The sequence below is a fragment of the Salvelinus namaycush genome, chromosome 3 (assembly GCF_016432855.1).
Source record: "Salvelinus namaycush isolate Seneca chromosome 3, SaNama_1.0, whole genome shotgun sequence".
NCBI lineage: Eukaryota > Metazoa > Chordata > Actinopteri > Salmoniformes > Salmonidae > Salvelinus > Salvelinus namaycush.
Window position 1 is genome coordinate 29,869,748 of NC_052309.1, and position 26,944 is coordinate 29,896,691.

Genomic DNA, 26,944 nt, shown 5'->3' on the forward strand with positions numbered 1-26,944 from the left:
GTTAGCGATCTAGCTAAGTGGTTAGCTTCTTACAAAAAGTTCATTAACAAATACAAAATCAATCTTATTTTGGTAACAGCAGAGAATCCCCTCCTGGGTTGAGCCTTGCTGTCTAATATTTGTTTTGTGTGTGCAGCAAACTGAGTAGCATTTTTAAATTACTTGTATAACTTTGAGCTGGGATGTCGGTCCTGCAAGTACTTTAGGTCAGAACTGTGTAATCTCTGCAATGCGCTAGTTAGCATTCTCTATTGGATTTTACATGTACTTTTTAGCATTGCTAACCTTTGGATTCCAGAGGCTGTGTGGTTTCAAAATAACACCCTTTGTGTTCAGTGGCAGTATTACCGAATATCCCGGCATGGCACAAGGTTGTTATGAAGGTATGACAATCTGTATACCGTCCAAGCCTAGTGGTGGCTGCATCATGTAATGGGTATGCTTGTCATTGGCACAGACTAGGATTTATTTTATTTTATATAGGATAAAAGAAACAGTATAGACCTAAACACAGGCAAAATCCTAGAGGAAAACCTGGTTCAGTCTGCTTTCCAACAGACACTGGGAGACAAATTCACCTTTCAGCAGTACAATAACCTAAAACACAAGGCCAAATATACACTGCAGTTGCTAACCAAGACGACATTGAATGTTCCTGAGTGGCCTAGTTACAGTTTTGACTTAAATTGGCTTGAAAATCTATGGCAAGACTTTAAAATGGCTGTCTAGCAATGATCTACAATCAACTTGACTGAGCTTGAAGAATTTGTGCAAAGCCTTTACAGACTTACCCAGAAAGACTCACAGCTGTAATTGCTGCTAACGGTGATTCTAACATATATTGACTTGGGGGTGTGAATACTTATGTAAATGAGAGATTTCTGTATTTCATTTTGAATACATTTGCAAAATTTTCTAAACATGTTTTCACTTTGTTTTTATGGGTTATTGTGTGTAGATGGGTGAGGAAATAATCAATTTAATCAATTTTGAGTTCACGCTATAACACAACAAAATGTGGAATATGTCAAGGGGTATGAATACTTTCTGAAGGCACTGCTACATGCTCTCCTCATACAGTTGTATAGTATGTTTATGCTCCTTTCCTACCTGATAACTAACTTACCAGACTGACCCAGGGTGCTCTATAATCAGTGTAGTGTTGTCTGTCTGGACCACTCACGGCTCAGCCCTTTAAGATGTCATTAGACCTGGAGAGTTACCAGATTGTCTGGGAGTGTTGAGCTGTGTGCACCCAATGTTAAAGCAAAGCACTCATACCTGGCTGCTAGATTTCTTCTATAGTTTCAGATTGAGGCATAAAAATTCAAGGTTGATAGGTTAGCTGCACTGACCATGCGAATTTTGTTTCTGTTGTTGCTATCTAAGTGTAGGTATTTCATACAATGGAGTTTTTCTGCCTTGATTGATGAGTAGTAGGCTAACATTGTTGAATTGTGTTGGACAACAATGGCCATCTCAGTGTGTGTTCCCTGGGATGTTTGACAACATTTGGCTAGTAGTAATTCAGGTCATGGCGGGTGTATTTTTAGTGAGTAATATTTCACTGTGAGGCTGTGAAAGATAAACTAATCTTGTTCTTGGATAATGCAGCTGTGTCAGGCCTTTGCATAGCCTATCCCTAGGTATGTCGTCACTTTCTAGGTTTGGCGACAGATTTTCATGCAAATATTTAAAAATCTGCATAAAAATTATTTTCTCGTTTTCCTACCAGTGGTGTTTCCACCAAACGGTCTTGTTGCTGATAAAAATCAGTGTGTGATGACGTAGTGCACACAATGTATGTTTTCTCTTAAATTTTCATATGCCGAATAAAAATGTCAGGGTGTTTCCATCGCATTTTTAACTCTACCGATAGCTTTGTCACAAATTGTTGCGTTAAATGGCAAATATACCTACTGTGGTCTTGGCATGTACGCTCTAGCAACCGCTTGCAGATACAGTGTGGGTATAGCCTACTTGATGACATTATTATGGTAAAAAAAAGTAATCTTTTTATTTGTCAAATGGCAGCCAAGCATCGATCATCATGTCACTAGAATAAGACCCTCGATATTCATGGGAAAGGAGCATCAAAATCACTATGCACTTTCACCACCCTGTGAAGTTCATAACTTATTTCATCTGTAGCCTAATAAACTGCATGGTTTCCCGTAGTTGGAGGACCACACACCAAGTTTACTTCAATATGATGGTAATTATGCAGTGCATTCGGAAAGTTACCAGACTTTTTCCACATTTGTTAGGTTACAGCCTTATTCTAAAATTGATTAAATAAAAACAAATCTTCATTAATCTACACACAATACCCCATAATGACAAAGTGAGACAAAAAAAAACAGATACCTTATTTACATAAGTATTCAGACCCATTGCTATAAGACTCGAAATTTGAGCTCAGGTCCATCCTGTTTCCATTGATCATCCTTGATGTTTCTACAACTTGATTGGCACATTCAATTGACTGGACATGATTTGGAATGGCACACACCTGTCTATATAAGGTCTCACAATTGACAGTGCATGTCAGACCAAAAACCAAGCCACGAGGTCGAAGGAATTGTCGAGGCACAGATCTGGGGAAGGGTACCAAATTTCTGCAGCATTAAAGGTCCCCAAGAAAACATTGGCTTCCATCATTCTTAAATGGAAGAAGTTTGGAACTACCAAGACTATTCCTAGAGCTTGCTGCCCGGCCAAACTGAGCAATCGGGGGAGAAAGGCCTTGGTCAGGGAGGTGACCAAGAACCCGATGGTCACTCAGACAGAGCTCCTGAGTTCCTCTGTGGTGATGGGAGAACCTTCCAGAAGGACAACCATTTCTGTAGCACTCCACCTGTCAGGCCTTTTATGGTAGAGTGGCCAGATGGAAGCCACTCCTCAGTAAAAGGCACATGACAGCCCGCTTGAAGTTTGACAAAAGGCACCTAAATGACTCTCAGACCATAAGAAACAAGATTCTCTGGTCTGATGAAACCAAGATTGAACTCTTTGGCCTGAATGCCAAGCATCACGTCTGGAGGAAACCTGGCACCATCCCTACGGTGAAGCATGGTGGTGGCAGCATTATGATGTGGGGATGTTTTTCAACAGCAGAGACTGGGAGACTAGCAGCGCAAACTGCAGAGAGATCCTTGATGAGAACCTGCTCCAGAGCACTCAGGACCTCACACTGGGGTGAATGTTCACCTTCCAACAGGACAACGACCCTAAGCACACAGCCAAGACAATGCAGGAGTGGCTTCAGGACAAGTCTCTGTATGTCCTTGAGTGGTCCAACCAGAGCCCGGACTTGAACCCGATCGAACATCTTTGGAGAGACCTGAAAATATCTGTGCAGCGACGCTCCCCATCCAACCTGACAGAGCTTGAGAGGTTCTGCAATGAAGAATGGGAGAAACTCCCCAAATACAGGTGTGCCAAGCTTGTAGCGTCATAGCCAAGAAGACTCGAGGCTGTAATCACTGCCAAAGGTGCTTCAACAAAGTACTGAGTAAAGACTGACATAATAAATTTGACTTTAATGGACAAAAGATTTGATTTTCTTTCAAAAACAAGGACATTTCTAAGTGACCCCAAACTTTTGAATGGTAGTGTATATTCTACAGAGACTCATGCCCAGAAGGTGTTGCACTTCCAAATCTATTTGATTTTTAGGCTTGGGTGCTTCACCTTTTCCTCCTTTCTTTATCCACTAGACTAGTGTCAGTTACGCTTTGCTAGATCATAAAATGGCATTTCTACAGCTCCTCATTTCAGAGGCAATTCTAAGCAAATTTCATGCTCTGGAGTCCATTTGAAATGGCTACTGAATGTCAATGTATATTACTTTCTGTGTATTTGTCATGGAATATGTTGCCCCCTGCGGCTAAAGGGTAATTGCCAGCCTTTTACAGGGTTTCCACAGCGAGCCACTGGGATAGGACCGGCTGACCCTATAAAGTTTGTCAAGACTGGGATCAAAACCACAACCTATAACCGATTCACCGGTCATATCCTGGACCCTTGTGCTCCCTTCAGGCTCTGAGCTCTGCGGCTTTAAGGGTCTTACTGCATTTATCTCTGCCGTCCAGATTCTCCCGTCTCCTCTTTATATCAGTCTGACAAGCCTCATCTCACACACGCTGTAATACAACGCAACATCAAGAATAAATACCTCCAAGACTAGATGTCATGGCAGAATCACAGAGGGAGGGGGGAGCGGACAGTGGGTAAAAATCTTTAGCAATATCGCTTTGTGCAAGATTGCTTAATTAAAGCTCTTGCTGTTAAGATTGTTTTTCTTTCTCTTGCTTCTTGTCACTCACTGAATAAGCCAGGTAAGGGGGTGGGGGGTGGTACATTCAGGCTTTCTCATCATGTTCAGGCCGACAATGAGAGCTGGAGGAGGGATGAATATACCCAGTGGGCTCAGCTATAATGGCAGCTGACAGACTCTGTGGCTCTACGTAATGGGCCTGAACACTCAGGTGTGTTTAGTTTAGTCCACCTGGCTGGCTGGTGCCTTGGAGTCCACAGAGTGGGGATACTACGGTACTCAATAGCGTAACGGGAGCTTGAGTTTCCCTAACTGTGAAGAGAGAGGAAAGGGATACTGCTGGAGTCATAATGATTATCAAGACGGCATAAAGCGGGCCTGTTATCTTTTGACAGAGCTTATCTTGATGTCCTGTTGTATGTCGTCTCCTCACAGAGGACAGGAAGAGGGGGTCTTTTTAGTCCAGGTCCAAGAGCATGCATTCTCCTTGGTGGAGAGTCTGGGAGAGACCGGATGAGTGGGCTTTGAGAGGGAGGGATGCTGCACATCCATTTTGAGGTGATATTGATCTTTTGTGGTTACTAGGTATTTTATCAATACACCATTTGCCAAAGCCCCATCATTGGAAATACATTTTTTAAATGGAATTGTGTAGGGGCCATTTCCATCTAAAAGGACCCATGAGAACCAACATGTGAAGTAAATAAGAGCATGTCAAATAGCAGATTCTATATTTTTGAGAAATTAAGGCATATTTACATTTTCTACCATTTTCCATCCCAAAAATGATGAATCAGGCTTTGATTTTTGGTCAAACAGATGGAAACGGGGTCTTAGACAACATCTACCAGAAAAAGTCTTTAAAAGGTATTAGAAATGCATCAAAGCATAATAATGTAAGTAAAGACCCATATTTGGTTTTGGAGAAATTATTTGCCTTCTGTAAGTTTAAGAAACATTGCCTTGTGCCTTGTAATTCTGTTACCAAAAACCGACATCTAAAAGTAGGTACACCTACCAATTAGTTAGTGTTTTTACTGATATTATTTATGAATTAAGTGATTTAAACTCATAATTATTTTACAAACTCGGTAATGGAATTACAGAAGAATCTGTAACAGAATTACTGCAGTTGAATTGTCATCTGGTGGTCAAAGCAGGACTGTATTTCAGTCGGGACAACTCCATCCTCTCTCTCACACACGCTCGCTCTCTTGCTCTCTCTCTAACAAGCATCCTCACCCCCTGAGCACCGGACATCCATGGACGTAGAAATTTGGTCAGTCCGCCCTTGTCGGACGAGCTCTGAACCAATCATAGACATCTATGTATATTTCACAAGTTTGGAGAGTACAGTAGAACACATTAGACAACAGCACAGTGTACTGTACTGAACATATGTGCTGTGATGTCCAAACGTGGGAAACAGATTACTATGATTTTGTCTGATCCGGACCAACCAAATGTGATCTTGTTTGGGGGCATTGCCCCTTTTACAATAATAATGTGTAGGATAATGGCCAAATATGCAAAAGGATATTGCATATTTCTGCCTTTGTGTATACATATTCACCATGAAGAGAAGGTTATTCATATCCATATTTATGCATTTCTGTATAGTACAGATCAGGGGCCCATGATGTCAAGTCTGTTATCGTAATTCCATTGCCAGATGTAAATCCACTTCACCTACTGTAGGTCAATAACAAACTTTTTTCCCCCTTTTTTAAAACTAAAGGTGTCGTCATAGCTGACACCCCATTCTTTCTGCAGACATCTTTGATTCTTAATTCGGAGCAGATATTTAAGAGTTTTTGGAAAACGTGGTCGCCTAAAAAACTGATGGAGATTTTCCCTTAATTCTGTTTCCAAACTTTGCGCAGTTTCAGTAAATGTGTTTATCGCGGAATTGCCCTAGGCTATATGTTGCCAATACTAGTCGTAGACTACCTACCTAGCCTACATCACATGGACACACACATTCATGATGTTGTGTGTATTTTGTCTGAATATGTCCAGAGGACCACCATGCAACAACCTGGGGTGTGGACCTATATTTAGACCAGAATCTGGGAGGGGGGAAGCATGAGCAAGACGGACTCATCATTGACTGCTGCTAGCGAAACCAGCTGACAGTAATGGATGCTCCTGTGCGGTGTAAAAATAGGTTACTGTGTAAAATATGCATAGAATAGATGTTAATAGCTTAATCTGCATGAAATATGCACATCTGTGTTTTAACAACATGAAACAAATAAGATTTCTGTTGCCCTAAATATTATATAAAATTTAAATCAATTTAGTTAGACACCCTGGACCCACTCCAGTTCGTAAACTGCCCCAAGCAGATCCACAGATGGCTCTGTTGCACTCCACACTGCCTATGTAAAAAGGCTGTTCATTAACTACAGTTCAACATCATATTCCCATCCAAGCTCAGGACCATGGGACTGAACACCTCCCTCTGCAACTGGATTCTGGACTTCCTGACACGCTGCACCCAGGCGGTGAGGGTAGGCAACAACAAATCCACCATGCTTACCAACACTGGGGCCCCTCAGGGGTGTGTGCTTAGTCCCTCCTGTACTCCCTGTTCACCCACGACTGCGTGGCTGCGCATGACTCCCAACACCATCATCAAGTTTGCTGATAACACAACGGTGGTAGGACTGATCACAGATGACGATGAGGCAGCCTATAGGGAGGAGGTCAGAGACCTGGAGGTGTGGTGCCAGGACAACAACCACTCCCTCAACATCAGCAAGACAAAGGAGATTATCGTGGACTACAGAAAATGGAGGGGTGAGCACGCCCCCAAAGACATTGATGGGGCAGTAGTGGAGCGTGTCGAGAGCTCCAAGTTCCTCGGTGTCGACATCACTAATGAACATGGGCCACACCCACACAGTTGTGAAGAGGGCAAGACTGAGCCCAAGCATGTCTCTTCTTCTTTTTGGCATTCTTTAGTAGTGGTTTCAGTTGATGTTGAGATGTGTTTATTACTTGAAATCTGTGAAGCATTTATTTGGGCTGCAATCTGAGATGCAGTTAACTCGAGTGAAATTATCCTGTGCAGCAGAGGGGTCTTCCTTTCCTGTGGCGGTTCTTGAAATTTTCCAGATTGACCGACCTTCATGTCTTAATGTAATGGACTCTCATTTCTCTTTGCTTATTTGAGCTTTTCTTGCCATAATATGGACTTGTTTTTTTCTAAATAGGGCTTTCTTCGGTATACCACCCATACCTTGTCTCAACACATCTGATTGGTCAAACACATTAAGAAGGAAAGAAATTCCACAAATTAACTTTTAACAACGCACACCTGTTAATTGAAATGCATTCCAGGTGACTACTTCAGGAAACTGGTTGAGCGAATGCCAAGAGTATTTTTTTATCTTCAACTCTGCATTGTTGAAAAAGGACCTGTAGTAAGCATTTCACTTTTAGTTTTACTAAGCATGTGACAAATCAAATTTGATGTAAAAAAAAAAATGTCCTGGAAAACTGAAGTTCCATGTGTTCTTTAAAGATAGAAGAGATCCTGCCGTAGTTGTCTCTAGTTGAAGATTCCTCTTCTCTTCCCTTCCCTTAGGGAGTATCCTTGTTCCCTAGTAGTATTTGGATGGAACCAGTTGTGCTTAGTACATCAAGTCTTTGCATACCTCTGTACTGCACTCTTCACATAGCCTAGGCCTCCCATCCTTTGTGTTTGGCAACCAACCACCACCGTCTTTACCCCTCCCTTTGTTTGTGTGTGTTGACTTCCTCATAACTGGGCTTAAAGGGATACTTCGGGGTTTTGGCAATGAGGCCCTTTATCCACTTCCCCAGAGTCCGATGAACTTGTGGATACCATTTTTATGTCTGTGTCCAGTATGAAGGAAGTTAGCGGTAGTTTCGCGAACCAATGTTAACTAGCGTTAACACAATGACTTGAAGTCAATGGGTATCTGCTAGCATGCAGATACCCATAGACTTCCAGTCATTGCGCTAATGCTAGAAAATTCAGAAGTATCCCTTTAAGTCAAACTGTAGGGTCTTAGTGGACACATGTAACCTGAAAGCCCTGTCTGTAAGTATGCGTCATCTAGACAAACACTGCCGGCATGCCTCAGTTTCTATCATATCACGTAAAGGAAAAAACTAATCTCAAAAACTGACCTGCCCTGCTCTAATAGGCCTGATGCAATCTGACCAATTGCCTTTTTGCTGCTTGTTCTATCAGAGTAGATACTGTGGGGATGAGTAAAGGAGTTTGACTCATTTCAGACATGGCTGACCTGTGTCTGTTGAGCTGCGGAGATGTCTGAGGTTAAGCCGAGACCCCTTTTCAGGCCAGCCAGCCCGTCGGTCTGTCCCTTTTTTCCTAAACTCACGTTATTAATAAGTTTGACAACCAGGCTTGTTATGGGTGCTAGCGAGGACTCTTAATCCTTAATTGAGCCCTGCATTGCAAGGATGAATGTTCTGGTATGATATTCACGCTTCGTCAGTCTAAGTTGGTTACGTCTGTTCTGCCCCCTCCTCCCTTCGCCAACATCATTAGGGACTGTCTTGAGAAACGTTTTTCACAGCATTACATTTTCAAATTAACCCACAGATGGCACACAAAGTTTAAGTTTAATAGAAACCTATTCCTCTAAAGGGGTTCCGGAACACATTCTTAACCATCTGTACACTACAAATTGACCACAAGTAATCCCAAAAATATATTTCAAATACTATAATTTCATATCTTGATTGCATTGAGACACAATCACAAAAAGAACATGGAATCGGATATTTCAAGTCACATTTCAAACCACTTTTGTAGGTGGCTTGAAGTCAGATACAAATCTGATTCCTGGACATATGACTTGTGGCTGAACGGTCAAATCTGATTTATTTCCTCTTAAGACTGTTATTTGACATTTTTTGTTGCTTGCTAGCTGCTCTGTTGACAGCTACCGCATTCTTGTCAAACTAACTAGTTTCATTGTTTACAAGCAAATTAGTGAATGAGCTAAACACCTAGCTAGCTGGATCATCTTGTCCTTTTAACTATTCTTACACTATGATATTGAACATTCAGAGCAACTGGGAAACGTCTATGACAGGCATTGTTGTCACCTTAGCTTGCTACATAACTTCTGAGTCATAGTAACCACGAGCACCACCACCAATCAGTCTACACTACCCGTCATGACTATGACAACTAGCGTAGCCATATGACTGCTGTCACACACACATCCAATTTGGTCACTTGTAACATGCTGTTTAGACGGTCAGTATTCCAAAACAGATTTGAGCATTAAGGCCTGCAATGTGCACAAAGCTTTTGTCGACTGCCTGTTATTTTTACATCTCCCTGTCTGTTGTCTGCGTTTCCCTCTCTGATGTAGCGCTATGTTGTGTGACTCCATTGGCCTTCTGTCTGAATGAAGCGGCTGCGGTCAGCAGTATGGCTCTGTGTTTGAACAGTGACGCTGTCCCCCCCAATCAAAGGGGCATTGTGCCCTAAGGCCCGGACAAAGGCTAGGGGATAGAGCTGAAGGATAGGGCTGGGGTGCAGAGAGTGACAGACCTGGGCCCTATCAGGGACTATTTGTTTTGGGGGATGGGAGGTAATCTAGGGTGAGCAGGGGAGGGATCTATTTTACTCCCTCTCCATAGCTCTTCCTGTGTCTGGAGAGAGCTATGGGATACAGGCCAAAAACACGTGGCTCTCATTTCTGCCCTAGTTTGAATTGTTGAAGCATGAGTCAGAAGGTGCCTCACCTCCTGGAAATTCTCTCTCTCTGCCAGCTTCCACTTCCCAAAAGTTGGTAGTCATGGATGCTAATTCTCTTGCCCACTGTCTCTTTCACTCTCCTTTCTTTTTCTTGTTTTAAAAAAAAATCTCCAATAAAAATGGGATCCTTTACCAAACGTATACTGAGCAAAAATATAAACGCAACAATTTCAAAGATTATATATATATATATATATATAATGTGTATGTTTATATATATACACACACACACAGTTGAAGTCAGAAGTTTACATACACCTTAGCCAAATAAATTTAAACTCAGTTTTTCACAATTCCAAACATTTAATCCGAGTAAAAATTCCCTGTTTTAGGTCAGTTAGGATCACCACTTTATTTTAAGAATGTGAAATGTCAGAATGATTTATTTCAGCTTTTATTTCTTTCATCACATTCCCAGTGGGTCAGAAGTTTACATACATTCAATTAGTATTTGGTAGCATTGCCTTTTAAATTGTTTAACTTGGGTCAAACGTTTCAGGTAGCCTTCCACAAGCCTTCTACAATTTTGGCCCATTCCTCCTGACAGAGCTGGTGTAACCGAGTCAGGTTTGTAGGCCTCCTTGCTCACATGCTTTTTCAGTTCTGCCCACAAATTTTCTTTAGGATTGAGGTCAGGGCTTTGTGATGGCCACTCCAATACCTTGACTTTGTTGTCCTTAAGCCATTTTGCCACAACTTTGGAAGTATGCTTGGGGTCATTGTCTATTTGGAAGACCCATTTGCGACCAAGCTTTAACTTCCTGACTGATGTCTTGAAATGTTGCTTCAATATATCCACATAATTTTCCTACCTCATGATGCCATCTATTTTGTGAAGTGCACCAGTTCTTCCTGCAGCAAAGCACCCCCACAACATGATGCTGTCACCCCCGTGTTTTACAGTTGGGATGGTGTTCTTTGGCTTGTAAGCCTCACCCTTTTTCTTCCAAACATAACAATGATCATTATGGCCAAACAGTTCCATTTTTGTTTCATCAGACCAGAGGACAAAAGTACAATCTTTGTCCCCATGTGCAGTTGCAAACCGTAGTCTGACTTTTTTATGGCAGTTTTGGAGCAGTGGCTTCTTCTTTGCTGAGCAGCCTTTCATGTTATGTCGATATAGGACTTCACACGGTCCTTTGCTGTTCTGGGATTGATTTGCACTTTTCGCACCAAAGTACGTTCATCTCTAGGAGACAGAACGCATCTCCTTCCTGAGCGGTATGACGGCTGCGTGGTCCCATGGTGTTTATACTTGCATACTATTGTTTGTACAGATGAATGTGGTACCTTCAGGCGTTTGGAAATTGCTCCCAAGGATGAACCAGACTTGTGGAGGTCTACAATTTTTTTTCTTCTGGGGTCTTGGATGATTTCTTTTGATTTTCCCATGATGTCAAGCAAAGAGGCACAGAGTTTGAAGGTAGACCTTGAAATACATCCACAGATACACTTCCAATTGACTAAAATTATGTCAATTAGCCTATCAGAAGCTTTAAGCCATGACATCATTTTCTGGAATTTTCCAAGCCGTTTCAAGGCACAGTCAACTTACACGGAACTCAAACCGGCTGCGCGCGTGTGCCATCGTGCATAAATTAATTTTGTCCACCTTCACCAAACGCGATCCCGGCACGCAGGTTAAAATATCAAAACAAACTCTGAACCAATGACATTAATTTGGGGACAGGTCGGAAAGCATTAAGCATTTATGGCAATTTAGCTCATTAGCTTGCACTTGCTAGCTAATTTGTTCTATTTAGCTAGCTTTGCTGTTGCTAGCTAATTTGTCCTGAGATATAAACATTGAGTTGTTACCTGAAATGCACAAGGCCCTCTACTCCGACAATTAATCCACACACAAAACGGTCACCCGAATCGTTTCTAGTCATCTCTCCTCCTTCCAGGCTTTTTCATCTTTGAACTTATATGGTGATTGGCATCTAAACTTTCATAGTATCACTACACCGACCGGCAACACAGTTCGTCTTTCAATCACCCACGTGGGTATAACCAATGAGGAGATGGCACGTGGGTACCTGCTTCTATAAACCAATGAGGAGATGGGAGAGGCAGGACTTGCAGCGCGATCTGTGTCAGAAATAGGAATGACTTCTATTTTAGCCCTTGGCAACGCAGATGATTGTGAGCAGTGTGGGTGCAATAATTGAATAACATAGATTCATAAATTTATTTTGCAACGCTCGCGCATGCGATGCGAGCGTTGTGGTCAGCCTGTTTAGTGTATGTAAACTTCTGACCCACTGTAATCGTGATACAGTGAATTATAAGTGAAATGACCTGTCTGTAAACAATTGTTGGAAAAATTACTTGTGTCATGCACAAAGTAGATGTCCTAACCGACTTGCCAAAACTATAGTTTGTTAACAAGAAATTTGTTGAGTGGTTGAAAAACAAGTTTTAATGACTCCAACCTAAGTGTATGTAAACTTCCGACTTCAACTCTGTGTGTGTGTGTGTGTGTGTGTGTGTGTGTGTGTGTGTGTGTGTGTGTGTGTGTGTGTGTGTGTGTGTGTGTGTGTGTGTGTGTGTGTGTGTGTGTGTGTGTGTGTGTGTGTATATAATTTCAGTAAATTTTTTAAAAATTAATTAGGGCCTAATCTATGGATTTCACATGGCTGGGAATACAGATATGCATCTGTTGGTCACAGATACCTTAAACGAAAGTTAGGGGCATGTATCAGAACCAGTCAGTATCTGGTGTGACCACCATTTGCCCATGCAGCGCGACACATCTCCTTCACATAGAGTTGATTAGGCTGTTGATTATGGCCTGTGGAATGTTGTCCCACTTCTCTTCAATGGCTGTGCAAAGTTGCTGGATATTGGCGGGAACTGGAACCCGCTGTCGATCCAGAGCATCCCAAACATGCTCAATAGATGATATGTCTGAGTATGCAGGCCATGGAAGAACTGGGACATTTTCAGCTTCCAGGAATTGTTTACAGATCCTTGCGACATGGGGCCGTGCATTATCATGTTGAAACATGAGGTGATGGCGGCGGATGAATGGCACGACAATGGGCGTCAGGATCTCGTCACGGTATCTCTGCATTCACATTGCCATCGATAAAATGCAATTGTGTTCTTTATCCGTATGCCTGCCCATACCATAACTCCAACGACCACCATGCCGCACTCTGTTCACAACGTTGACATCAGCAAACCGCTCGCCCACACGACGCTATATTCTCTAAAACAACATTTGAGGCGGCTTATGGTAGAGAAATGTAAAATTAAATTCTCTAACAGCTCTGGTAAATGTTCCTGCAGTCAGCTTGCCCAATTGTATGCTCCCTCAACTTGGGACATCTGTGGCATGTTTGTGTGTCAAAACTGCACATTTTAGAGTGGCTTTTTATTGTCCCCAGCAAAGGGTGCACCTGTGTAATGATCATGCTGTTTAATCAGCTTCTTCATATGCCACACCTGTCAGGTGGATGGATTATCTTGGTAAAAGAGGAATGCTCACTAACAGGGATGTAAACAAATTTGTGCACAACATTTGAGAGAAATAAACTTTTTGTGCATATGGACCATTTCTGGGATCTTTTATTTCAGCTCATGAAACACGGGACCAACACTTAACATGTATTTTTTGGTACTTTTTACCCCTTTTCTCTCCTCAATTTTGTGATATCCAATTGGTAGTTTCAGTCTTGTCCCATCGCTGCAACTCCCATACGGACTCGGGAGAGGCGAAGGTCGAGAGCCATGCGTCCTCAAACACGACCCTGTCAAGCCACACTGCTTCTTGACACACTGCTCGCTTAACCTGGAAGCCAGCCGCACCAATGTGTCAGAGGAAAAACGCCGTACAGCTGGCAACCAAAGTCAGCGTGCATGCGCCCGGCCTGCCACAAGGAGTCGCTTGTGCGCGATGGGACAAGGACATCCCAGCCGGCCAAACCCTCCCCTAACCCGGTACGACGCTGGGCCAGTTGTGTGCCAGTCATGGGTCTCTTGATCGCGGCCGGCTGTGACCCAGCCCGGGATCGAACCGGGTCTGTAGTGACTCCTCAAGCACTGTGACACAGTGCCTTAGACCGCTGCGCCACTCGGGAGGCCAACACCTTACATTTTGCGTTTTGTATTTTTGTTCAATTTAAAGATCAAAACACCAATTCTAAGAAGAATCATTGCAATAAGCTGCTTTAGCTGCATCTTTGCGTGTTTGGGAAGATTGTACTGTAGCCTATGTGGACAGATGTGAAGCCACAGGCTAGTGGTCAGCGTCTACTGACCTTATACATTCAGCGGCTGCAATCTCCCAGAGGGAATGTGAAGATTTACAGCCTCATAAAACAGCCATCTGGGGTCTGTGCGTGTGTGTGGTTTTACTATCCTTGTGGGGACATTTCTCTGGTCCCCACAAGAACAAAGGCTATTTAGGGTTAGGCTTAGGGGTTTGTGGTTAAGGGTTGGGGTTGGGGTTAGGGGAATAGGATTTTTAGTGGGAATCAATTGTTTGGTCCCCACAAGGATAGTAAAACAAATGTGTGCGTGACACCATCGCACCGATCTCATAATGCCCCAGCCTCCACAGGACACGGTGTCGTTCTTACGCTGTTCAACTCCCCAGTGACGTATTCACTCAGCTATTTCTAATGGGAATGTGAGATAACAAGTTTCCAAGACACCTGACCGACTGCCATTTTACCACTCCTTGTCACAGTCAGTGACGTTGACCACTATGGAATGTGCTGGAGCCTGCTTACTAAAGTTATTTTTAAACCGTTCCACACTATTAGTTAAACTTTAACTCACGGATCTATACCACTCCTCTGATTTTAAATGTAATTTGTGCCCTGCTTTCCACCAGCTTGAAATGTACTGAAGCGTAAAGCATTGTTGTAGTTTGAACTACTTCGACACATTCCATTCTATTACTATTCTTTTCAATTCATCCCCAGTTGGCGTTGTGTGTTTAGTAATCTGTCACAGGGAACTGTTTTTCACATTTTTCACAGGAATGAAGATGACACAATTTAGTAATTACTTCAGCAGTTAGCTCCCCTGACTGGAGAAAACACTCAATGTGTGTATGTTTTGTTTGCATCCCCTCTGCCTCAACTAAATCTACAAAGACTTGTTTTTTCTAAACAAGGTAACATACTGGAGTCTCCAGAGATACCTCTGGATGCTTTCATAATTAAACCCGCTCCTCTCCTTTGTCTTTTCCTCCTGTCCCCCACTGGCTGTTGTCTGTGTTTGTGGTTCCCATGGAGGTGTTATCAGGGCTCCCTGGGCTGGCCTGGCCTGCTGCCTATCAGCTCGTCTCAGAGTCTGCCTCCCCCTGTCCTGTCGCCAGCACACGGCACACACTGTCCCTAAGGTGTGTCTGTCTGTGTGTCCAATGAGAGCACAGGGGAGGAGGGACATGAGAGGGGGCGCTGTTATCTGACTGTCCAGGGTGTTTAGATAAATTAACTCCCTTCTTCTTTTTCCTCCCTATTTCGTGATATCCAATTGGTAGTTAGTCTTGTCCCATCGCTGCAACTCCCCTATGGACTCGGGAGAGGCGAAGGTCGAGAGCTATGCGTCCTCCGAAACACGACCCTGCCAAGCCGCACTGCTCCTTGACACAACGCTCGCTTAACCCCGGAAGCCCGCCACACCAATGTGTTGGAGGAAAGGCCGTCCAGCTGGCAACCGAAGTCAGCTTGCAGGCGCCCAGCCCGCCACAAGGAGTCGCTAGAGTGCGATTGGACAAGGAAATCCCGGTCAAACCCTCCACTAACCCAGACGACGCTCGACTAATCTTGCGCTGCCTCATGGGTCTCCCGGTCACGGCCAGCTGTGACACAGCCTGGGATCAAACCCGGGTCTTTAGTGATGCAGTGCCTTAGACCCCTACGCCATTTAGGAGGCGAACTCAGATCTTCAAGGGATGGCAAAAGGAGAGGGGGATGGAGAGAGAGTGGGTAGTTAGGTATTGGTATTTTATTAGGATCCCCATTTAGCTATTGCAAAAGCAGCAGTATGTAGTGTTTTATCTCCAGAGCAGAGACCGAGGGTTAGACAAGCAGCAGCTGTTGAAACCCGGCCAAATTGTAAGATGATAATGCAGAGCAGCTTATAAATAAGCATCTATTCCTCCCAGGGACATGATCTTAGGGAGTCAATGGAGTAAGCAGTCTTTAGTCTTTTGATTACTGGACCATTAAGGGAGTGTGTGTGTGAGAGAGAGGGCTAGAGGCGTCTTGCACTTTTCACTGCTTATTTGCTCAGCATATGCCGTTATCCAAGTCTGATTAGCATATTACCCCTTAACAAGAAAAACAGAAAATGTATTCTTAAGTGAATTAGGCTACATACGGCCGTGGCCATGCTACTACTTTATTAGCTACTGCTACTAGGCCTTCTGCAACACACACACACCTATTTCTGAGGGCAGCAGACGGGCTGTTAATAGTAATAATTCCAGGCTCCTTGGTAAGGCAGGTCAAGGCTGTCACAGCTGAGGTCAGTGTCATGATGATGTCCTCCTAATGTCTCATTGTCAGCCCTGTAACGTAACCCTGGAAACATTGTCTGGATGTCTTTAATCCAGTGGGACTAAATGCATACACTCCCATAGGCATGCGTTCCTCAGTGCTCTGTTTAATCTACTGTAGTGGGGAAGTAAAACATATGTCATTTGTCAATTATGTCCAAACAGCCTTCAGGTCATTCGCTCTGAGAATTGATGACATTGCCATGTTGGTACCTGACTAGCTGAGTTTCAGCCTGCATTATAGTGCATTGTGTATGAATCACCAATTAGCCAACACAAAACAAACCACAACCCACAGAACACTGAACACATGCAGATATGCTACAAATTGGATTGGCTTCACTCGCTGGGGAGATGTTTGGCGGTTGGTGGAGCAGCGTTCACGTTCAACAGTTCTAGTGCCATGAAGTCATGTCCGTAATGCACAGGCCAGGCGGAGGAGTTGACAGGCTTCAACAAGGTCACAGAGGGTCTGTGAGCACAGCGTTAATGGAAGAAGTGTTATCAGTAGCTGTTTAATTTGTTCGCTACAGGGGCCCCAGACTGCCATGAGAGCTTAATCCCAGCAGAGCAGCGACAGAACAGACTCAGCCCACCCAGGAAAAATAATGTGCCGCCAGCCACGCTCGCTATTCAAAAGTCCTGTCACTGAGGGCTCTGCTCAGCTCAGAAAGGAAGAAGCTCCTATCTATTGCGGCCCTAAAATAACTCCCTCTTTTCTTGAAAATGTTTCTTTATAAGAACGAAGACCAAATCTCAGTGTTTTTTTTTTATTTTTTTATTTTTTATTACAGGCTCGTTAATTTCCCAGGCGGTATCTTGCTGTCTCAGCGTGAGGAGCAGGATGTTGTCTTCCTACCAGATCCACAAACATATTCCCCCTCCAAACACACACACTTGTTTGTTGTCAGTCAACCACTTTTCTTCTTAACAGAAGAATTGTAGCTATACATTTTTTCTAACAAGACCTCTCAAAGTAATACAGCTTTAACTTGGTGTTTTTACATAAACGGACGACATGTTCTTCATGAGACACTTTTGCAGACATACAAAGGCTACCTCAACAAAAGTAAACACATACTAGCAAACACACTCACCCTGCCTGACATGCTTTCGTTCTCTACATGCTTGTTTCCACATCGTTAGCCATGGAGCCTGAAATAGCCTGGTCCTAGCGACCTATAGCCTCACAGTCTATAAGACCCATACACACACACTGAGGCTCGTTTGGGTCAAAAAGTGGGTTGAGAAAGAGGCTTATTGTCTGTGGTGGCCTCAGCCAGACGATGCAGCCAGCGGTTAATCGGAGGTCTTTATCTTGGCTAGCAGAGGCAGAGCAGGGCAGATAGAGAGACTGTCGTTGGGCTTTAGCCTCTAGGGTTTATTAGTGTCTGTTGGGTCTAGTGTTGCTGCTGCTACTCCCATTGCTGCACTGCTTCAACTCACTTCCTACTCTAAGACCTCTCAGGATCAAACCGGTGCAGTGACTTACAGATGCCAGCCAACGCCATTATGAAATATTGTAAGTCGATAAGGAGGATAAGAGAACAGAACAGCGTTACCCACTGATAGAATGTGTTCTACGGTGAGGACATGATGCTGCTCCAGTCATATCACGCCGAGACACTGGCATGTGTTGTCTCAGTATTTTATCTGTGTACGTGTGTAGGCACTCAGAATGTGTGAGAATGTTATCTGTGCTAGAAAATGGTTTTCTTAGTATAGTAGCTAGCTGTGTAGAGTGCATAGGCACAGAACATCTGGAATATGCTGAATAATAGTCGCCACTTGACTGACATTATTTTCATCATGAATATATTTGAAGGACAACTGAAAACAACATGGTTTTAGTTGTTGTCACTGGCACTTCAATTTGTGGTTGCTTTCATTGGTCTCTATCCTCCAGGCCCCTGTTTAAGATCTCAGTTTTAATAAAGGCATCTCCCTCCCTTGGCTGGATTCCAGCCGATGATTCTTCCTTCCTTTACCACAAAGATAATAAACCTCTGTGCAACATGTCATTCTTTTACAAATCCCCATTCTTCCTTCCTCCCCCTGCTTAGCCTTTCTCTCTTTCACCTTCCCCCTCTCCTCTGTCTCTCAAGTGTCATAGCGGCAGCAGCATTCTCGGTAGGATCAGTTGCCAGGAGACAGGATTCTCTCCCCATTGTGCTGTGATAAAGGGGGTCTACAATCAGCACGACTGGGGAGAATCTGGGACCCTGGGGACCTACACTCCACATTCAGGGGTGTAGGTGGGAGGACTGCTGAGGAGTGGAGGGGGTGTACAGGGTGGGGTTGGGGAGGCTCTGACACACAATTCCCATCAGCCAGTGCTGGTCGCCATGTAATCCTGCTGGGATGTGCTCTCAGACGGACACAATTTGTGGGGGAGAGGAGCCAGTCACATGGAGGGAAGCAGGCATGAATAGTCATTCGAATAGTTTTTAATTAGCTAATCAGTGTACCTCCGTTCCCACTGTTCGCTTCCCTCCCCCTCTACACACACACTCAACACACCGCAACAGGAGGCAGGCAGTTCCCAACTAATGTGGTCACAATTTTGCAAGGATTGTGTGTGCATTTACCCACATTTACCAACAGGTTCATCTTCATAGTGGTCCTTTTCTTGAGACTGTAGTAATAGGTTCTCTGATCACCCTCTATTTGCCGTTAGAGACCAGAGTCGTTTCCCTGAGCCAGGCTGCCGTTACTCTGAATACAGACAGAAGGAAATCCCATATTATAAACTTGGTGGTTCGAGCCCTGAATGCTGATTGGCAGACAGTCGTGGTATATCACACCGTATACTACGGGTATGACAAAGCATTTATTTTTACTGCTCTAATTGGTAACCAGTTTACAATAGCAATAAGGCACCTCAGGTGTGTGTTGCGGTGTGCCTGGATACAGCCGCTAGCCATGGTATATTGACCATATACCACACCCCTCGTGCCTTATTGCTTAAATATAACCCATTGATTACGTGCACACACACACACACACACACACAGAGCCCTATCTCACTGGGCCTCAGTCACAGCACAGTGGAATAAAGGCCATTTCCCAATCACTTGCCTGTGTGTGTTCAGTGTTAATCAGTAACTACCAACCTCCCTGTCTGTCTGTGTCAGTGTTATGCAGGGTAGGCTGTTTTGTTATTCTGGTGTAAGTGGGTGTTGTAGCGAGGTGATTATAGCATTGACTAATTATGTTGAAATTATGTTCCAGCTGTTGGAACATCCACATGTCATAGAACCATAGAACGGTTCTCTCTGGCAGCGCTGGGTTCTACCTACTTAGTAAGAATTGTTGTCCTTCATTGTTATGGCTCTAGTTGCCGCGTGAAAGGATCTAGCATAATCTATCCGCCACTACTTTCATTGTCCATTTCCCATTTCGTGTTTCATCGTTATTTACTTCCCAGGAATTGATTTCCCATCGGCTTATCTAGCAGATAATCTTTGGTCAGAGCTCATTGTCATGCTACACCATGTGATGCCAGTTAATTCCCATTCTATTGTTTGTTTATTAAAATGATTGTTTAGTGTGCTCATATCTCCAATCTCCATTACAGTAATTTGAATGGTCTATGAAAAGCCACAGCCATCTGGGTGTTTTTATATGTAGTGTGAAAGATGTCCTGAATGTCTTTTCACTACATTAATTAATGAAGGGATTTGAACAGTGGAGAATACAGATTGGCTCATAACCCATTAGCTTCACTTGCATTTTTATGTGGCTATTACTGGCTAATCAAAAATCAGACATTTCCCCCGCCTTTCTGCCCAATGGTTTTAAGTGGAGTTCAAAGTGTCTGTCTGGTGGTTGAGCGAGAGGGGGGTGAGACTTTTTTTTAATGTCAGTTGACTACTTTCCTTTTTACTTCTGTAGTTTGAGGGTACTGTATAGGCTCGTTTCCGAGCACTGGGAGTAGGCTATTACCCAAGGGAGAGGGGAGAAGAGAAGGGGAGAGGTAGTGGAGGTAGCATACTTATCAGAATTGCCAACAACCGGGTATATCCGGTTTTCAGGGATACAGCTAATTCAATCTAGATTCCTTTTCCGCTGAAAACCTGATGTGGGAACTCCGCTCAGGCTTTTTCTTTTACGCCTGCTACGTTAGGGAGGTAGTGTTGGTCATAAATTTCACTGCACTTTTCTCATCTGAACCCTCATAACATGAATGGCAGATTTACTGGAAAGCTTAATTGTGATCAGATGATGGCATGAAATATTACTTTTCACCTAGTGTGCGTGTGTGTGGTGGTTGAGGTGGAGAGACGTCCATGAGTATCAACTGTAATAAAGACAAAAGCAGCCCAAGGTCATCGAGGTCCCAGACTCATCAATTAGATAAAATAAAATAAACATTGGTGCCCCCTGATAAAACGTCAGAGAAAACAATTCCCTGATAAACAATTCCAGGTGAATGGAATTTGTTTTGAAAATGTAATTTTCATTTTTTGCATGTAGGCTGTTTCTCTGGTATTCACCGATGCCTGACGATAAATTGATACATAGCTCTGTCACATAGACGTCAGGCTCTCTGTGTTGACTTTGATAGACATTCATCTCACTTTGTTTCTATTGCTCTCATTTCACTGGCGTTGTTGTCTGCTGCTCAGGGCTGTGACTGAGTCGCTGTGAACAAGGACGTCTGTCAGATCCAATGGACAACAGAATCAGCTACCGCAGCAATGTGGGGTTCATGGCTGTTAGAGCTTAGTGTTCTGTGACCATATAAAATGCTCGGAGGGCCTTCTCGCTCTCCACAATAGCGGGTGTGACTGAGACTGGGCTGTGTGGTGTGATCCCAGACTGTCATGCCCCAGAGGGAGGTGAGGCGACGGGGTTGGAGATTGAGATGATGAGGGTCTTGAGAGCAGTGAGGGCGGTGCACCTGTATCACTAACTAGGCCTAACCTCCAGGACTCGACAAACAACACTCTCACCACAAACACAATGTGTCTTCAGTTCAAAGAATGACACAAGGGATGTTCCAAGGGTAATTTAAGGGAATTCCACTCCTATTTGCATTGTGCTTTTCATTCTTGTTCAACCTCCTGTTGATTGTGAACCATTATGTAATGGGGACTATACAGTATTTGTGTGTGTGTGTGTATATATATATATATATGAATGCTTTATGATGAGAACTCTAGTTTTCTCATCACCATGGAAATTATAATTTGGGAGCTTGTGTATGTGTTATGATATCCCTTGGCTGTCTAGGGTGGAGAAACATCTGCAACACACAACATCCCTCCACATTGCAGACAAACGAGGGGAGAACAGAAAACGGACTTTCAGCATATAGGCTTCATAAAGCATTCATATAGGCTTCATAAGCACTGCATACATGGGTCACAAATAATCTGTAACCATATTTCATGCTCTATAAAAGATGAATAAATGTGAAAAATGTATTGATGGTTGTCACAGTTATGCCACATGAATCTTTATAGAGCGTGATATGGTTATAGGTTGATTTGTGAAGCATCGATGTAGTGCTTTATGAAGATACCCTTCAAATAAAGCAGGACTGAAAATTCTGTGTCTTATGTCTTCAGTAGGGGTTTTTGGATGCTGCGTGCCCCCTAGCACGACAGGCTCCTACATTTATTAAAGTGGCCTGTGATTCCACATTTATGTAATAAGGGCAGCAGCCTCTATGGTGCAGGGTTGAGTAGCTGGGTGGTAGCCGGCTAGTGATGGCTATTTAACAGTGGCCTTGAGATAGCTGTTTTTCAGTCTCTCTGTCCCAGCTTTGATACACCTGTACTGACTTCTGGATGATAGTGGGGTGAACAGGCCGTGGCTCAGGTGGTTGATGTTGTTGATGATCATTTTTGGCCTTCCTGTGACGACAGGTGCTGTAGATGTCCTGGAGGGAAGGCAGTGTGCCCCCGGATATGTGTTGGGCAGATCGAACCACCCTCTGGAGAGTCCTGCGGGTGGTGCAGTTGCCGTACCAGGCGGTGATGCAGCCCGATGGGATGCTCTCAGTTGTGCATCTGTAAACGTTTGTGAGGGTCTTAGGGGCCAAGCCGAATTTCTTCAGCCTCCTGAGGTTGAAGAGGCGCTATTGCGTCTTCTTCACCACACTGTCTGTGTGGGTGGACCATTTCAGATTGTCCGTGATGTGTACGCCGAGGAACTTGAAGCATTCCACCTCCACTGCGGTCCTGTCGATGCGGATGGGGCGTGCTCCCTCTTCTGTTTCCTGAAGTCCACGATCAGCTCCTTTGTTTTTACGTTGGCACCACTCCGCCAGGGTCCTCACCTCCTCCCTGTAGTCTGTCTCGTCATTGTTGGTAATCAGGCCTACTACTGTTGTGTCTGCAAACTTGATTGCGTTGGAGGTATGCATGGCCACACAGTCATGGGTGAAAAGGGATTACAGGAGGGAGCTGAGCATGCACCTTTGTAGGGCCCCTGTGTTGAGGATCAGCAAAGTGGAAGTGTTTCCTACTTTCACCACCGTCAGGAAGTCCAGGACCCAGTTGCACAGGGCGATGTTCAGACCAAGGGCCCCGAGATTAACGATGAGCTTGGAGGGTACTATGGTGTCAGTGTTTGGCTTCTGTCTATTTGAGCTCATCAGTCTGTTGGTAATCCTGTCGAACGCGGCGTGTATTGTGTAGTGGAGCTGCATACGGGTTGCTCTCCACTTTCTGGAGGATCAAGTTTTGAAATCAGTGGAATTAGAGTATGTTAGCTGAAGAGATGGAGAAAACACCAGTGCACATTGAACGTGGTTTGTTAGCTCCCAGCACTGTGGCATTGTTGGCACTGTGTTTGTTGTTTAACTAGCTAATGTTAGCTGGCTGGCTCGTTAGCTAACATTACGTGACGTGTGTGAACTTACACTTTGTTTACTTAGCTAGGTTCATTGTGAACCTAGCTAGCTTATGTCTTAAGCTAAAGTGTACTGTTAGCTAGGTAGCTAACATTAGCTGGCTGGCTCCCTAGCTGACGTTATTCGTATCCCATCTCGTTACTTTTCTAGTTACAGCCTAGCTAGCTAACATTGAACCTGGTTGGTTAGCTCCCAGCACTGTGGCATTGTTGGCACTGTTCATTGTTGTTTAACTAGCTAACGTTAGCTGGCGGGCTCGTTAGCTAACGTTACGTGATGTGTGTACAACACCCGTTGAATATGGCCGGTGTCAGTAAACGTCTGCAAAAAGCGTCATGAAATTGTTGCCAGCAGAGCTGGTAAGGCTGTTTTCATGTTATCAATGGGTAAATAAATCATTGGTCAGAGCGTCAAGTGCGTGCTCCGAGAGCGTAATGAGATGGGTGGGGCTAAAGCTTAAGAGAATGATGCTGAATGGGTGTAGATAAAGAATAGCTCTTCACTAGATACCAAAACATTCAAAGGCCATTTTCTCAAAAGGGAGTTTACAAGTTCATCAACTTTCAAAGTAGAATTACTTTCCCATTGTTCCTCAAATGCAGTGTGTGATATACTATTTTGTAGAGTCTCTACTTTTATCCAATGTATAAAAAAAAAAACACAATTTCAAATTTTGCTACATAGGCCGAATCCAGGTGGTTAGTCACAATTGCTCTGGGGGGTATGAACAAAGAATCCAATTCAGGGAAAGTTGTAATGCTGGTGACTTACTGCCGCTCTGATATCCCAAAGTTATTACCGGCTGTATGTAATAACACAAAAAACATTCTGGGCTAATAATGTAAGAAATAACACACAAAATACTGCAAAGTTGCTTAGGAGCTAGAAGCAGAGCAGCCGTGTCTGTCGGCGCGATCTCCTTATCTCCCTACCACCAAATGACACACAGATTACTTTAAAACATTGGGCTGGCAGAACATGCAGCAGAGGCGTACGATTGATGTAACTCACTCTGGGTCTGAACTGCCCATGGCCCGCATCCAAAACCTGCTCCAGCTCCCTGCTTACTTTTCGATTACAGAATGCAGTTTCAACCCAGGCTCTGGTCTCGTGTGTGTGTGTGTGTGTGTGTGTGTGTGTGTGTGTGTGTGTGTGTGTGTGTGTGTGTGTGTACGAATTCAGATTTGTTTCACCAGGTTGTAGTAAAAATGTATTTTCTGTACACAGTATCATTTCAATGCTATTGAATTATACACAAGTAGTAATCTGTGAGCTACATCACGGGGATATAGCCTAGCAGACGAGTTTAAAAAAAGCTGCAGTTTTAGTTTTGACAGTGGAAGGCGACTGACTGTCAAAAGGATTTTTCTATGTGGCGGCAGCATGTGACAACTCCATTCTCTATGGACTGTGGTTCCATGCTGAGGGCTTAAAGCTCTTATTGAATTGAATGGAGAAAATCTTTAGCTCTGTTGATGTCACCAGGAAAATATGTTTATTCATTCTAAGAATAACTCCTTGAGAAATATGATGCTCCATTTGAGTGATGAGCAGAGCTACACTTTTAGTTTTTGTTTTTTAATACATAACCTATTCGGTCTGCTTTATTATAAACCTCTTCCCTGTGTAGTTCACATTTTACAAAGATGTGTTTTGCCTTTATTGAAGTAGCTCTTGACCTCATAATAATATGTCATTTTATGAAGTCTCTGTTTCAAAGATTTGAAATAATCCAGTTAACCAAAATACTGATTTTAAACCTTAAAGATCTGACTTTTTAAATGTTATTATTCTGTTAACTCATACACAAATAATGTTGTTGACTCATCCTATACTCGTATTTGTGGCCAAAGCATAAATTGGAGAAAAACCCTACCTCAAAGTAGGGCTGGGCGATACGGCCTAAAACTCAAATCTCTATTTTTTTTCAAACCGTCATGATATATAGCTCGTTTAAAGATATATATTTTTCACTCTAAAAAAGATTTGTTGTATAATTTAAAGGTCAAATAGACTACATTTAAAACAGTCAGCAATAATCGAATGAATTTAGGGTTTGTGAAATTATACCTAGACTGAATATACGCTTCCCACAACCATAAGACTTTTACATTTGAGTCATTTAGCAGACGCTCTTATCCAGAGAAACTTATCATTTGTTTTACCTGGTCGGCTCGGGGATTCGAACCAGCGACACTTTGGTTACTGGCCCAAAGCTCTTAACCACTAGGTTAAATAGTTTTACCTGCTTTTTTTGCAATAATCACTGATCTGGCTTTCGGGTCTGTCTATAAAAATGCCCTTTTTTGTTACAAATTTAACCAGAACCATGCATAATGCACATTCATTAATAATGTAGCAGGTATTATAGAAAATGAACACAGGTATCATAAACAATCTCTCAAGCACCATCCCTCATGCTAGTAGTGTCTGCTCTGCTTGTTTGAGGAGATGAAAGATGAACTTCTCTATTACAGTAAAATAATGTCTCAATGTGTTTTGGTGTCCATGTGAATGATTCTGTAAGACCGAACCTCAAATGCAGATAGCAATTTGAAATCGCTTGTCAGAGACGAATAAGTGATCTCTCATCTTTGTTGTGGTAGAGGGAGGGGCTTTGGGTGTGTATGTAAACCATAGAGAAAGAGACAAAGCGAGAGGTTTCTCTCTCACCAAAATATGTCCAAAATAACCCCGATGCGTTTCTATGTGCTTATTTTGAACATAAGCTTGTCACTTGCCTTCCTGCCTTTTGGGACAACAACTCCTATTGTTAGGGTGGAGACATGAGCATCTCGTCATTATATACAGATCTCTGGTGTAAATGGTAAGGTGCACAGTACAGAAGGAGCAATCTAGACAACCAAAAAGACAACATGAGAACAAGTGGACATAAATACTAATAAAAACGAAAAATACAAAAAACCTTGATTCTGAGATAAAGGCATTTGGAATAACGCGAGAACATTTGAATTAATTTGATGTATCGCCCAGCCCTACCTCAAAGTTGCATCTACATTTTAGTCATATAGTAGACACTCTTATCCAGAGTGACTTAGAATTAGTTAATTCATTTGAGACACACATATCAGTCGTAGCAAGTATATTTTCCCCCTAAAATAGTTAACAGCAAAGCCAGTGCTCTTTTTGTTTCTTTTTTTTTGTGGGGGTGCCGTGGGATTCATTTAAGATGTTTTCGGAAGATGGGCAGTGACTCTGCTGTCCTAGCTTCAGGGGAAACCTGGTTCTACCATTGGAGTGCCAGGACAGTGAAGAGCTTTGACTGGGCTGAGCGGGAGCTGACCCCCATAGAGGTGGGAAGGCCAAGAGACCTGAGGTGGCAGAACGGAGTGCTGTGGTTGTGGAGTAGAGTTTGAGCATATAAAAAAACAAAATGAAAAAAAGTGTATCTCAAACAGAGCATTTCAAAAAGGCTTGCTATTTCCTCAAATAGGATGTCATCCTCGTGAGCAGGATGAGCTGGCCAATCGGCGGTCTACTCATATTAATATT

The 26,944-nt window shown here is 43.3% G+C and overlaps 1 protein-coding gene across 1 annotated transcript in view; it reads left to right on the forward strand.

Moving 5' to 3' along the window:
• The window catches only part of LOC120045196 (coxsackievirus and adenovirus receptor homolog), a 58,033-nt gene that overhangs the window by 13,320 nt on the left and 17,769 nt on the right, over nt 1–26,944 (forward strand). The gene's annotated exons all lie outside the window — the stretch shown is intronic.